General features: G+C 32.2%; 1 pseudogene; it reads left to right on the top strand.

Annotated features, from left to right (window-relative positions):
- Window positions 1–14,717: 14,717 nt before the first annotated feature.
- Window positions 14,718–15,755, top strand: LOC132027696 (olfactory receptor 2V1-like; annotated as a pseudogene).
- The last annotated feature ends 319 nt before the right edge of the window (window positions 15,756–16,074 follow it).

Genomic DNA, 16,074 nt, shown 5'->3' with positions numbered 1-16,074 from the left:
TGAAAAGGAAAACTGTAATGTTCTTGTCTATCTGTTTCTAAAGACTTATATAAAACACATTAAATTAAATTATAATATACATATAAATTAATTATGTATAATATAATTATATAATCATATCATGCATAATTATATATAATATAATATATTAATCATATAATCATAACCATATTATATAATTATAATATAATTAATTATATAATCAGATAATTATATGTGATCTATATAATTATCTGATTATATAATTAATTTATTATATTATAATTATAATTATGTATTATATATAATAATTTTTATTATATGATTATTATATATTATTTTCGTTATTATTATATATAAATTACTATAATTTCATAATGAATATATGTTAATTGCATAGAAATATTACATAATTATATAATTAATTATATATTAAATATTTTATATTGATTGATTATTTAATATGTTTAATACATTCAATTAAATATAATAAATTATTAAACATTATATTATATATTTCATTATTATAATAATATAATAAATACAATAATATATTTTATTATATTTAATATTATTTATATTTTTTAATTAAACACATATGATTTATTACATATAATACTATTAAAAATAACAATATAATAATATTTATTATTAAATATGTTAAATACTAGAATGAATTAAATATTAAATATATTAAATATATTAATCAAATAATATAGATCAATTATAAAATTATATTGTTTTAGATGTAATAATAATTATATATAATCATAATTATAATATAATATATTAGTTATGTAATAATAAAAATTACATATAAATACATATGTTGCTTTATGATTATATAATTAATATATAATTATTAATTTTATTATATATTTTCTATAATTATATATAATATATGATATATATGATATGATATATATAATATGAAATATAATATAATATATGAGTATTAATAATGTATCATATATAATATGTTCTAAATCATATATAATTATATATAATTTAATTATAACATAATTAAATATAATTATGTTATCTATATATAATTCATATTTATACATTATGTACAATAAGATATATTAATATGCATTGACATATTATCAATATATTGTTATATTATATTTTAATAATTAGTAACTGATAATTAATATATCACTATATATTTTATATATGTTATGTGTAATATTACATATAATATATATTCTGTGCATATTATATATAAACATGTATATGTGTATATACACATATGATATCTGTGTATATCACATATTACATATAGTATATGATATATTATATTATATATAATTATATTTGATTTTATTATATATTTAATTTATATATAATCTAATTATGCTATAATTATACAATGATGAAGTTATATTAATCAAATATTATTTAATTAATATAATTTAATCATGGTATGATTATCAATTCATTATAAGAAATAAAAATGCAAATATTTATTTTTATTTATTATTTATATAATAAATTTATATAATAAATGAAATGATACATTTATGTTGTAGATATATTTTTTATATGTATATCTGTTTATATTATATTTTATATTTTTAAAATATATATAAATATATATATTTGTTATTTATATATATATTTGTTATTTATATCATAAATAAAATAAATTATAATTTATAATGATAAATTGATTTATATTAATAAAAATGAATATGATTTATGATGATAAATTAATTAGTATTTATAAATATAATGATTTCATTTAATTTAATTCTTTTAATCATACTCTAATTATAATATGATTGAATTATTTGTGATTCATACATATATAACATAAATATGAATATATAATATATGATATATTTCATATTATATATAAATATAAATACATATATTATCATATATATTATATGCATATATGTATATAATATATTCTTGATGTATTATACATGTATAATATACATATATAAGATATAAATCATATATATCATTCATCATTTATGTATGATATATATGATCAGATTATATATGATATATATTGGTATTATATATATTATATATAATAATTATGTAATGATATATATTTTAATCATACATGATTAAATCATATATCATTAAATCACATATTATGTTTTATAATATCATATATACATTTGTATATATGTAATATAATATAATTACAAATCATTATATATATTAATACATAATTACATATTATATATATCTTATATAATCTTATATATAATCTTATATATATATCTTTTATAATATGTAATTATGTATTTATATATTAATATATATTAATATATATTAATATATATAATGATTTGTAATTATATTCTATATAACCTAATCATAATATATGATTTAATTATATGATTTAATTAGCATATAATTAATAAATCTATAATAATTAATATGTAGATTATATATGATCAAAATTATATATAATTATATAATTATTATATATATCTATATTATGTATATATTACATATATATCTACATTTTCTATATTATATATTTTATTATATATTTACATTTTCTATATTATATATAATATAATATATTATGATATATATTAGAGAATATATATTTTAGAATTATATAGAATTATATATAAATTATATATAAAATAATTATTTATAATTCTATATATAATTAAATTTTATCAGTAACATATTAATTTTAAATATATTAAAATTTTCTATATCCTATATTGTTTTATAAATCTGTAGGCATTGATTTTGAAATGCTACAGCACTTTTTACAACTCTAGAATTTGGATTATTTTATCAAATCTAATAACTTCCCAAAATACGTTATTAAAATGATAATGTGTATGCCTTTCTTTTGTGATAATTTACTGATAAAAATTACTGCTGAAGGGATGCCTGTGTGGCTCCTTTGGTTAGGGGTCTGCCTCAGCTCTGGTCATGAACCCAGTCCTAGGATCAAGTCCCATATCAGGCTCTTTGCTCAACATGGAGACTGCTTCTCCGTCTGCCAGCTGCTCCCACTGCTTGTGCTCTCTCACTCTCACCAATAAATAAGTAAAATCTTAAAAAAAGAAAAGAAAAGAAAAAAAAGAAAGAAAAGAAAAGAAAAGAAAAAAAGAACTTACTTCTTAAGCTACATAGCATTTCCTGAACTGGATCTCCAGCTAGACAGTTAATATTTTTCTTTTTAATGATGCAGGAATGGGCTTTGAAATTTCAGCTCACACTCACAAAGGTTCTCTTCTTGGCTTAATGCCGTGTTTTTGCCATTTTAAAGTTCTTAATGATTTTCTGTCTGTGTACATATGTGAACAGACAGAAAATCATTAAGAACTTTAAAATGGCAAAAACACGGCATTAAGCCAAGAAGAGAACCTTTGTGAGTCTGGGACCCTGTGCAAGGACACAGGCTACACACTCATGAGGCAAGCCTTGAGGAAGTTAGAATGAGTGACTAGGAAGAGATTGTTATCATGCAAACCAGGAAAATGGAGGGAATGTCTTCTTTTTGTCAGTGCAATCACTGAAAATAATCTGAGGGTTTCTGAAATTTGGCAGAAAGGCTCCAAACTGATCCCTTATCTCTTACAGGCAGTGAATAATGGAGAGAATCAGGAGACCATGATCTGTCATAGTCCTTGATATATTATGGCCTAAAGGAAGCCACATCATGTTCCTGATCTTAGTTTGATTCAAAGTAAATGGAGACATGGTACTTGATATTTTCAGTAAATGCTTCATATGGAGCACAATAATGGTTCTACATTTCTAGTTCCTTGGCTGAGTAACCCCTGTAGTAGAAAATAGATTAACAAGAGAAGACCAAACAAAAGGTTAATAGCACATTCTATCTCTTTTATATGGAGAGACTGAGAACAACTCAGTAATACCCTGAAATTGTCTAAGCCATTACTTCAAAACCCACCTTCAAGAAGTGGTGCAGGGTGTGCATGTGAGCCCACAACTGCTCAGGTCCCAAATACACATAGAGAAGTGGTGCTGACAAGTCCCTGGTACTCCCTGTGTACTTTCCTGGGAAGAATTGCAGTGGGCATATACACCGCAGGAGTCTGTGGAGTTTGGCAAACACAAAAGTGGTTGTCCTGGAGAGTTTATTGAAGAGGGGGTCCATTCTGGGCCAGAGATTCCGACATGACCATTTTTATTCTCATCCTCTGACATCCAGAAAGTCTCCAGTGAACAAAAGCCATAGAGGGACTTATATTGAGCTCATCCCCTTGACAAGTTGTGGGACAACTGCACCCCAACAAAGATATTTGAGAAGAAACACAGGAGGCCCCTCACCCAAAAAACAGATTGGATGAAGAGGTGGACAAAAACTGTATGGATTCCACAAGACTGTAAAACTCCAACACCAGCGGAAAATAATATATTGATATTGAGATGTTTCCTCAAGATTCATTTATCTTTCAAGCTAAAATTTTCAATTTCTTTCTTTTATTTTAACTTTCTTCCCATTTCAAATAGATTCCTATTTTATCATTTATGTCTTTCAGTTACTTTTTTACATCTACATTTCATAGATATAAGCTTGATTTCTGACCTTTTTCACACCATTAAATTATATATAAGGGTTTTTTGTTTGTTTGTTTTGTTTTGTTTTGTTTTGTTTTTGCTTTTCAGTTTGGGGATATAGTATCTTATATCACACAGACAAAAAATCATTCAGGAACAAGTGGATAACCTTGCTTTGTCCACCTTGTGAGATTATAGTAACCCCTCCCCCCATTTTATGTTTTCTTTTTTGGTTTTGTTTCCTTTTTCTATTGTAACTTCAGATTTGTCTAGGATGTATTTTGCTTAGGTCATGGTTGATATTTTGGACTCTGCTAATCAATCACCCATCCTTCACTTGGAAAATGACTAGAAGTAATTCACAACAAAAGAAAGAACAAGAAGCAACTTTCTCTGCCACTGAGCTAATCACGATCAATATTAGTAAGTTGTCAGAGATGAAATTCAAGATAGCAACTATAAAGTTAATATCTAGGCTTTAAAAAGTGTAAATGACACTATAGAATCTCTAAGGGAAGAAATGAAATCTAATCAGGCTGAACTGAAAAATGTTATGAATAAGATGCAGTATAAACTGGTTGCTCTAACAGCTAGGGGCAATGAAGCTAAAAGAGAACAAGTGATCTAGAGGACAGGATAATGGAAAGTAACCAAGTTGAGGAAAAGGGAAAAAGACAACTAATATCCCATGAAGAAAGGCTTTGAAAATTTAATGATACCTGGAAACTAGCCAATGTCAGAATTACTGGGGTGCCTGAGGGAGTGGAGAGAGAGATCTTGAAGGTATATTTAAGGACATCATAGCTGAGAACTTCCCTAATCTGAGAAAGGGAAAAAAAAAATACATTCATGTCCAAGACAAAGAGAACACCTCCCAAAATCAATAAAAATAGATTAACAACAAGACATATAAGGATGAAGTTTGCAAATCTTAAAGAAAAATAATATATCCTCAGAAAAGTTAGGTTCCTTACATAAAAAGGGAGGGATATAATAATAGCATCAACATGCGTACAGAAACCTGACAAGTCATAAAGGGCTGGAAGATATATTCAGGATACTAAATAAGAGGAATATGCAGCCAAGAACACTCTATCCAGCAAGGACATCATTCAGAATGGAAGGAGAGAGAAAGAACTTCTACAACAGGCAGCCATGCAAGAAATATTAAGGGCTATATTGTAAGGGAAGAGAGACCCCAATAATAACATAGGCCAGAAAGAAAAACTGACAGTCTACAGAAACACGACTTTACAGGCAGTACAATGGCACTAAATTCATATCTTTCCATAGTTACTCTGAATGTAAATGAGCTAAATATTCCAATAAAAAGACACAGGTTATCAGATTTCATTAAAAAAGCAAGACCTATCCAAATGCTGTCTACAAGTGACTCACTGTAGTCCAAAAGATACCTCCACACAGAAAGCGAGATGGATAACCATTTACCACACTAATGACCCCAAACAGATATTAATCCTCATATCAGGTAAATTAGATTTTAAACCAAAGCCTGTAGTAAGGATGCATAGGGGCACTATATCATAGAACAGGCAGATTTAACAATTATAAATATTTAAGTCTCCAACCTGGGATCAGACAATTATATAAACTACTTAATATATGAAGTAATGAAACATATTAATAACAATACATTAATAGTAGGGAACTTAAACCCTCCACTCACAGCAATGGACAGTTCATCTAAGCAGAAGAGCAACAAAGAAACAAAGAATTTGAGTGACTCATTGGACCAGATTGTCTTCATGGATATATTCAGAAGATTACATTGTAAAGCAAAGGAATACTCATTATTTTCAAAAGCACATGGAACATTCACCAGAATAAATTACATACTGGGTCATGTATCAAGTCTCAACTAATACCAAAAGATTAGAATTATTCCCTGCATATTTACCAGCCACAATGCTTTGAAACTGGAACTTAATGAGAAGAGGAAATTTGGAAGGAACTCAAACACTTAGAGGTTAAAGAGCATCCTGTTAAAGAATGAATGGGTCAACCAGGAAATTAAAGAACAAGTTAAATATTCATGGAAACTAATAAGAATGAAAATACGTTGGTTCAAAATCTCTGGGATACATCAAAGGAGTTATTAAGAGAGAAATGTTCTCAAAAACTTTTCAACAGACAAGAGTCTAGGGCCAGGTGGCTTTTCAGGAGAATTAGATCAAACATTTAAAAAATAAATAATATCTATTTCACTGAAGCTGGTTCCACAAAAATAGCAATAGAAGGAAACCTTCCCTATTTGTCCTATGAGGCCATAATCACCTTGAAAACAAAACCAGACATTGACCCCAATTAAAGAGGAGAATTATAAACTGATATCCTTGATCAAAATGGATGTCATAATTTTCACTACTATATGAGCCAATAGTATCCCAAAGTATATTAAAAGGATTATTCACCAAAACAAATCGGGATTCATTCCTGGGACACAAGGGTGGTTGAACATTCACAAATCAATCAATGAAATAGAACACATTAATAAAATTTTTAAAAATGACCCTCTCAAATGATGTAGAAAAAACATTTGACTATATACAGCATTATTTTTTGATTAAAACTCATGAGAGTGTATGGATAGAGGAATCTATCCTCAGTATCATAACAGTAATTTATGAAATGCCTGCAGTGAATATCATTCTCAGTGAGAAAAAGTGAAAGTATTTCCATAAAGTCAGGAGCATGAGAGGGATGCACACTCTCACCAATATTGTTCAAAATCACACTAGAAGTCCTGGCCTCGGCAATGAGAGAACAAAGTGAAATAAAATACATTCAAATTGGAAATGAAGATATCAAACTATCTCCCTTTGCAGAGGACATGATACATATGTGGAAAACTCAAGACTCTGTCCCAAAATTGCTAGAACTCATACAGCGATTTGGTAGCATGCCAGGTTACAAAAATCAATGCACAGAAATCAGTTGCAATGTGACTAAACAATGTGACTAAACAATGTGATGAAAGAAAGAGAAATTAAGGAATTTCTCCTATTTACAATTGCACCAAAAATCACAAGATACCTAGGAATAAACCTAACAAAAGAGGTCAAGGACCTCTACTGTAGATACTACAGAACACTTATGAAAGAAACTGATGAAGACACAAAAAAATGAAAAAAACGTTCCATGTCCATGGACTGGAAGAATAAAAAAATGAAAATGTCTATGCTGCACAGAGATCTACATATTCAGTGTAATCCCTATCAAAATAGCATTGACATTTTTCAGAGAGCTAAAACAAGCAATCCTAAAATTTGTATGGAACAAGATAAGACCCCTATTTGCCAGAATAGGGGTTGAAAAAGAAAACCAAACCTGGGAGCATCACAATGCTTGACTTCAAGCTATATTACAAAGCTTTGATCATCAAGATAGCATGAAACAAAAACAGACAAATAACTCAATGGAACAGGATAGAGAACCCAGTTACCAACCCTTAACTCTGTGGTCAGTTAATCTTTGAAAAAAGCAAGAAAGAATAGTCAATGGGTAAAAGAGAGAGAGTCTCTTCAATAAATTGTACTGGGAAATTGGACAGCCACATGCAGAAGAATGAAACTGGACCATTCTCTTACATCATACATAAAGATAAACTAAAAATGAATGAAGGAGCTAAATGTGAAACAGGAATCCAATAAATTCCTAAAGGAGAACACAGGCAGTAAGACATATGTCTAAAGGCAAGGGAAACAAAAGCAAAACAAACTACTGGGACTTATCAAGAAATGAAATGCTCCATCCGCCATTGTTGGTCAATAATCCAGGAATAGCAAAGTTCATCTCCTTGGATGCCACTAACACATTTTCTGTACACATATATATTTCCTCTCATTTAGCTATAATCAGCGAAATTAGGTTTTGATTTTCCAGTAAAAGGGGAGAGACTGAGTGCAAAAGAATTTGAGATGCTGTCCCTTTAAGGAATTACAGAAAAAATATTTAACAGAGTTGACGGCTAATTAAAAAAAAAAAAAAAGAGAGAGAGAGAGAGAGAGAGAGAGAGATGGGAATGATCAGCAGAAGATTAAATTTTTAAATGAAAGAAAGGAAGATAGAGTTTTGGAAAAATAAACATGTGGCTTTATTTGGTTTATAGAGTTGAAGTCAAATAAGTGTGTGGATAAAGAAGAATCAATTGATGAGAGAAGATAGGACAAAGAGGTGCTGAATTTGCTCTGTGTGTGAATGGGTACCAAGAATGTTTCCACACTCTTCTCCTCACAGATCAACAGTGACTTCTTCAGAGATCTGGGTCTTCAGCTCTTGACATTTTTTCTGTGGATCTCAGTACCTCCTCATAGAGGGCAGCCTGTTAGATCATAGGTCATGCATTTATGATATCCTTTGCTGGAATGGGTTTAATAAGGGATTGGATATCAGAGAAAGAAGACTCCAAGACCTTTTGGAATAAAAAGTAATTTAACAACAAGACAATGTTGGAAATGGGACAGATCTCAGAATGAATGTCTACTGTCACAACATCATCCAAGAAAGATTCACCATCACAAGAACTCACCAGAGACCTAAAGGTTATCACATTATTCTCGGAGTAATGAACCTATTTACTACTTAGTTATGGGCTGAGAGCTGTGGGAAGTGAAGGTCTGAGTCTACACATGTGGCAATACAAGGGGAAAGACCTGTAAAAGGAAAGTTGCAGAGCAGGCTACTAACTCAGGTTTAAATAAAGTAGCAGAATCAAACATAAAATGCAACAACCATGAACAAATCTTCTAGTCTGACTTCTGACTGTGCTGGTAATTTCATATTGGAGCCTAAGAGAAATTATTAATTTACCTGACAAATATATATAGGATAGTTATCAAAAAATATATCAAGACATGGGGAAAAAGGGAAATAATGACACATATAATTATAAATCTCTATTCAAGACTTAAGGGCTGTCTGAGGATATCATTATAATGTGTAGATATTTTGAAGTTTTATGTACATAAAATTTATAATTGTATAAAATTGAAGTAGTTAATATTTAAGTTATTATCTACATGATAAATATCCACATATAAACTAAAAGTATTAATTTGAAAGGTAAATTTGTTTATATGGATGGTTTTCTAAACATTCCTTCAGAGTCCTTATTCATGAGAATGATTTTTATACTGAATTAGAACATGTTTAGTTGTTCCCTAAGGGTTCTATAAGTAAAATAATTATCGTGTACAAGTTGAAAACAACTCAAGAAATAATTTATCAAAAATTTCTGCATGTAGTCAAGAAAATAAAAATAAGTGGACCTTGGAATTGTTCATTGTTAAGTACCTGAATGATCTGTGACTAACTGTTTACATTTTCTAAGATGTAATTTCTTCATACTTGAAATAAGAGGGAGATACAAATTACTGGGGATAAGAGTAAAGTATATTTTTCTAAAGTATCTTCTAACTCTAAAATTCAAAGTTTTGACAACAATACAATGAAGTTGGAAGATCTTTGTGATAGGCTAACATCTGGCCCAATGATCCCTGCTTGCCATTATTCATGACCTTGTGTGTTCTCCCCTTGAGCAAGAGCTGAATCTTATCTCTTATGATATTAGAATACAGAAAGACTGACTTCCATTTTGTTTTGACTCTCCACCTCTTTCCCTCCTTCCTCATCCTCCCCTGTGTCTTGAATGAAGCTAGCTATTTGTTATGAGATATCCCATGAAAAAAATCACAGAAGTGAATGAAGCTCTTGATCAGCAGCCAGCAAGAAATTGAAGACTTCAGTCCAGCAACCCAAGAGGACTGGACACTTCAGTCCAGCAACCCAGGAGGACTGAACTGAGCTCTGCTGACAACACTTGTCTGGACTTGAAAATAGGTCCTTTCCCAGAGGAGAACTAATGAAACTTTAGCACCTGCTAGCACTTTGATCACAACCTTGTTGGAACTCTTAAGGCAGAGGACCCAGTCAAGCTTAACTCAGATTGCTTATGGGGAGAGCTGTGAGGTAATCAATGTTTCCTGTTCTATATTTAGAGAATTGCTACACAGCAGTAGATAACTAATGTGGTCTCCAAAGACAGATCACTTCTATATTGAAAGGACCAAGAATATCAGATTCATGGAAGGGGAATGAGGAACTCCCATCATGGGCAGAAAAGTATGTTCAATTCAAGAAGTATTTCTAGGGGTGCCTGGGTGGCTCAGTGGGTTGGGCCGCTGCCTTCGGCTCAGGTCATGATCTCAGGGTCCTGGGATCGAGTCCCGCATCAGGCTCTCTGCTCAGCAGGGAGCCTGTTTCCTCCTCTCTCTCTCTCTCTCTGCCTGCCTCTCTGCCTACTTGTGATCTCTCTCTGTCAAATAAAAAAAAAAAGAAGTATTTCTAATACCACCATATGTTCAAGTAAAGTGGTAAAGGAATAAAAAAAAAAAAAAAAGTATCCCCACTGGGAACCAACTTACAGGCTTTATGCAAACTAATTCAAATGTGACAGGATAATTTATCAAATCTATTCCCTCTTATCCCCTTTCCACTGAGCTAAACATACTTCCAAGCCTCTCCTGCAGTGATCTATCGCTATGTGACTGGACTTGAATTTATTAGGGGAAGGTCAATGAAACACTTTCAGGGTTGGCCCACTAATGTTTCCACATGCTTCCTGGATACTGCTTGATGCAGATGAAAAGAATGAACTTAGAAGGACTAATTATGTACTATACAGTGGCTAAATGAACATAAAAAAATAAAAGAAAAAAGAGAGAATAAGAGAACTTTCTTTGTTCTTAGGCAGAGAAAACCAAATATAATAATAATAATAGTAACAACAATAATAATAAAAATCAGTGTTGAAGATCATGAGAAACAAGATGTCAGGAGATTAGGAAACTGATATGTCACTCAAAAGAAAGCCATCTGCCTATCAGCAGTCTATATTTTACTTCAGCAAACAAGAAGTACAGTTCTTTGATTGTAGCCATTGAGCCACTGAGATCTTGAAGATTATCTACTAAAGCAATTAGCATTATCCTAATAAGGCAGAAAACAACACAAGCCTTTATTTATTTATTTATTTATTTATTGGAAACAGTGAACATTTTTAATAGAATTTTGCATTAAATAAAAATTTCCATTGAAATTGATCATTTCAATGAATATGATCATTTTCTCAAATTTAATATTCTAAATACTTGGTCTGATTTTTTTTCTTTTAATATTATTAATTTGTATTACAATGTGAACATTTTATCACTCTTTTACTGTTGGTGGGGATGGAAGTTTGTGCAGCCACTTTGGAAAACAGTGTAAAGATTCCTTAAGAAATTAAAAATAAAGCTTCCATATGACCCTGCAATTGCACTGCTGGGTATTTACCCTAAAGATACAACTATAGTGAAAAGAAGGGCAATCTGTCCCTCAATGTTCATAGCAGCAATGGCCACAGTCGCTAAACTGGAAAGAGCCAAGACACCCTTCCACAGATGAATGGATAAAGAAGATATGACCCATATACTCAATGGAATATTATGTCTCCCTCAGGAATGATGGATATCCAACATTTTTATCAACATGGATGGGACTGGAGGAGATTGTGCTGAATGAAGTAAGTCAAACAGAGAAAGTTAATTATCGTATGGTTTCACTTAGTTGTGGAGCATAAGGAATAACCTGGAGGACATTGGGAGAAGGAGAGGAGAAGGGTGTTGGGAGATATCTGAGGAGGGCTTGAAGCATGAGAGACTATGGACTCTGAGAGACAAATTAAGGGTTTTGGAAGGGAGGGGAGTAGGGGATTGGGTGAGCCTGGTGGTGGGGAGTAAGGATGGCATGGACTGCATGGAGCACTGGGTGTGATGCATTAAAAATGAATCTTGGAACAAGGGAAAAATAAAATAAAGTTAAACAAAAAGTAAATCTTCCAATAAAAGGACTTAGAAAATTCATAAAATGTTCACACAAGGCTTTATTTAGTAAGAACTCTAATTTTAATACATTTAATAAGGATCTGAAGGTGAACTATAATTGGAAGAAATGTGCTGGGATGTGACTTTTAGTTATTTATTTTCAACGTTCAATAATAATATGAACTTGGAAAAGGGACATTACTATTCTGGGTGAGGCAATCTCTGAGATGCTTTTCCTTTCTACATGCCTTTAGAGTTAATGCCTCACTTTTAGTTTTTGCTTTTGTTTCTTGAAGTCTATGTGAGGTTAGACTTTCTTCATGTATGTCTTCTAGATTTGAAAATTTAAGAATACCTTCCATCTCCATTGTACAGTGTATCATCTATATTTTCCACTAATTTTGTGGGAAATATCATTTTCTATTTTTTTACCATAACATTTTAAATTATGTTCAACTAGTTAACATTAGTCTTTGATGTAGTGTTCAGTGATTCATCAGTTGTGTATAACACACAATGCTCATCACAACAGCTGCCCTTCTTAATAACCATCATCTGGGTGCCCCTTTCCCACACCCCCTCCCCTTTGAAACCCTCAATTTGTTTCCCAGAATCCAAAGTCTCTCCTGATTTGTCTTCCTTTCTGATTTCTTCCCTTCAGTGTTCCCTCCACTCCCCTATGGTCCTCCATATTATTGCTTATGTTCCACCTATGAGTGAAAGCCTATAATTATCTTTGCCTGCTTGACTATTTCACTTAGCATAATACCCTCCAGTTCCATTCATGTTGATGCAAATTGTATATATTCATCCTTTCTGATGGCTAAGTAATATTCCATCGTGTATATATACCACGTCTTTATCTGTCCATCTTTTGAAGGGCACTTTTGCTCCTTCCACAGTTTGGCTACTGAGGACATTGCTGTTATGAACATTGAGATGCATGTGCCCCTTATTATTACTACATCTGTAACTTTGGGGTATTAGTAGTGTAATTCCTGAGTGGTAAGATAGTTCTATTTTTAACCTCTTCAAGAACCTCATATTGTTTTCCAGAGTTGATGTTCCAGCTTGAATTCCCACCAACAGTGTAGGATGGTTCCCCTTTCTCCACATCCTTACCAGGATTTGTTGTTTACTACCTTGTTAATCTTTGCCATTCTAACTGGTATAAGGCAGTATCTCATTGTGGTTTTCATTTTAATTTCCATGATGGCTAATGATGATAAAATTTTTTTATGTGTCTGTTAACCATTTGTATGGTAACTTCTTTGGAGAAGTATCTGTTCCTGTCTTCTGCCCATTTCTTAACTGTATTATTTGTATTTTGGGTCTTGAGTTTGAGAAGTTCTTCATAGATCTTGGATACCCTTTATCTGAAATGTCACTTGCAATTGTCTTCTTCAATTCCACAAGTTGTTTCTTAGTTTTGTTGACTCTTTCCTTTGTTGTGAAGAAGCTTTTTATCTTGGTGAAGTCCCTAAAGTTCATTTTCACTTTTGTTTCCCTGCCTTTAGAGATTTATCTTGCAAGCATTTGCTGTGGTCAGTGTCAAAGAGGTTACTGTCCATGTTCTGCTCTAGGATTTTGATGGATTCCTGTCTCACATTGAGTTCTTTCATCCATTTTGAGTTTATCTTTGTGTATGGTGTAAGATAATGGTTGAGTTTCATTCTTCCACATGTGGTTGTCCAGTTTTCCCAGAACCATTTATTGAAAAAACTGTCTTTTTCCCCCCGTTGCATATTCTTTTCTTATTTGCCATAGATTAGTGTAATAATCCATTACAACACCTTTATTACTTTTTCATATGTACTTGTCCCTGGACATGTTCTCCAATAATGTTTAAAGTCTTTAGCATCAGAGATCATATTTTATTCATCTTTGTCTTGCTAAGACTTAGCACCATGTATGGAACATAGTGGAGTGGAAAAATGTTTGGCTGAGTGAGGATGAAACATATATTATGTAGTTAATCAAGGTTCATGTAGGGCAGTGAGAGAGCATAAGGGGGAAGAGGGGAATAGGGTCTTTTAGCAATGACAGAGTGGAGGAGTTGCATTAGGTCTGAGCTACAACAAATAGATGTAACCTAGACATTAACTGTCCCACATGGTAGCAGTTTGTTTAAAGGGTATAGGCAGGGACATGAGATACTAGCAATTATATTGGCTAAAATGTTGTCATTTGTAGAAATATCACAGCCCGCTATTGCTGATAATTGTAGTAAATGAAAGAAATGAAAGAGCTTGGGGGAACAGACTCCAACAATTTTTTTTTTTTGTGATTTGTATAAATATAACTTGTTCCCAGAGTTGATTACTCCTAACAAGAGAGAACATGGAAAAAAGAAATGAATCTTCAAATATGGATTTTATCCCCTTGGGCCTCTTCCCTGGTATAAAACACATAAACGTGTTTGTCTCTGCAATTCTTCTGATCTATACTGTGGCTCTAACCACAAATGTTATCTTTATATTGCTGATTTGGGTGCATTCTCACCTTCACACAACCATGCACTTTCTGCTCAGCCAGTTGGCCCTCATAGACCTGACATTAATCTCTAGCACTGTACCAAAGATGACAATAGGTTTCTTCTCAGGGAAGAGAAATATATCACAGGTGGCCTGTGGAACACAGATCTTTTTCTTCCTGACTCTAGGAATTGCTAAGTGTATCCTCATCACCCTCGTGGCTTTTGACCGTTATGTGACCATTTACAACCCTTTGAGATACACCCTGATCATGAGTCAGAAAGTATGTCTGCAGATGGCTTCCATTTCCTGGGCTGGAGGTGCCCATATATCACTCATGCACACAGTGTATGCTATGCATTTCCCCATCTGTGGTTCTAGAGATTTCCCATTTCCTCTGTGAGGTTACAGCCATCCTAAAATTGGCCTGTGAGGACATCTATGTTTAAGAGAAGGCTGTAGTGATGACAAGCATTGTGTTGCTCCTCATTCCCTTGTACTTTATCCCATCCTCATATGCTCTCATCTTCCTTACTGTCCTCCACATGAACTCCCTGGAGGGCAGAAATTAAGCTCTGGCCACCTGTCCCTCCCACATGACTGTGGTAAGCCTATACTTTGGTCCAGCCATGCTGGTCAACATGAGGCCTACTTCTTATAACAGTGCCAAGCTGGACCAGTTCTCTTTATCCTTGGTACCATCCTTACCCCTGTGATGAACTCCCTCATATATAGTCTGAGGAACAAAAAGGTGGTGGGAGCTCTTAAAAACGTGTTGGGACTCTGCCTAACCTCAAATTATACCACAAACCCAAGAGGAATGTCAATTACTACCTACCTCTATTTCAGTCAAAATCAGCCCTACTCAGATGTTCAGGTCTCAGTATGGTCTTTCCATGCTTAAAATTGCAATGGGACTGTCTTTATGGATTCAGAGCATTTATTAAAAAATCTGGTGAAAAATGCTTACCTTCTTCATGCTTCCTTGAGAGTGTTAGACTTACACTTTCATATTGTGAACCTTCAGGATTTAGGCATACCAGGATTGGTTATGGTTGATCATGAAGGTGGTTGATGATAGAGGTAGTAAATTTGATGGTGTAGTTGGAGTGCTGGTACTTACGTTGGTTGAGATAGCGATCATAATGATGATGAAGTTTCACCAAGAAGAAAAAGAAGAAGAAGAAGAAGAAGAAGAAGAAGAAGAAGAAGAAGAAGAAGAA

The sequence above is a fragment of the Mustela nigripes genome, chromosome 12 (assembly GCF_022355385.1).
Source record: "Mustela nigripes isolate SB6536 chromosome 12, MUSNIG.SB6536, whole genome shotgun sequence".
Taxonomy (NCBI): domain Eukaryota; kingdom Metazoa; phylum Chordata; class Mammalia; order Carnivora; family Mustelidae; genus Mustela; species Mustela nigripes.
Note: the sequence above shows the minus strand (reverse complement) of the source record. Positions and strands in the feature narration are given on the sequence as shown.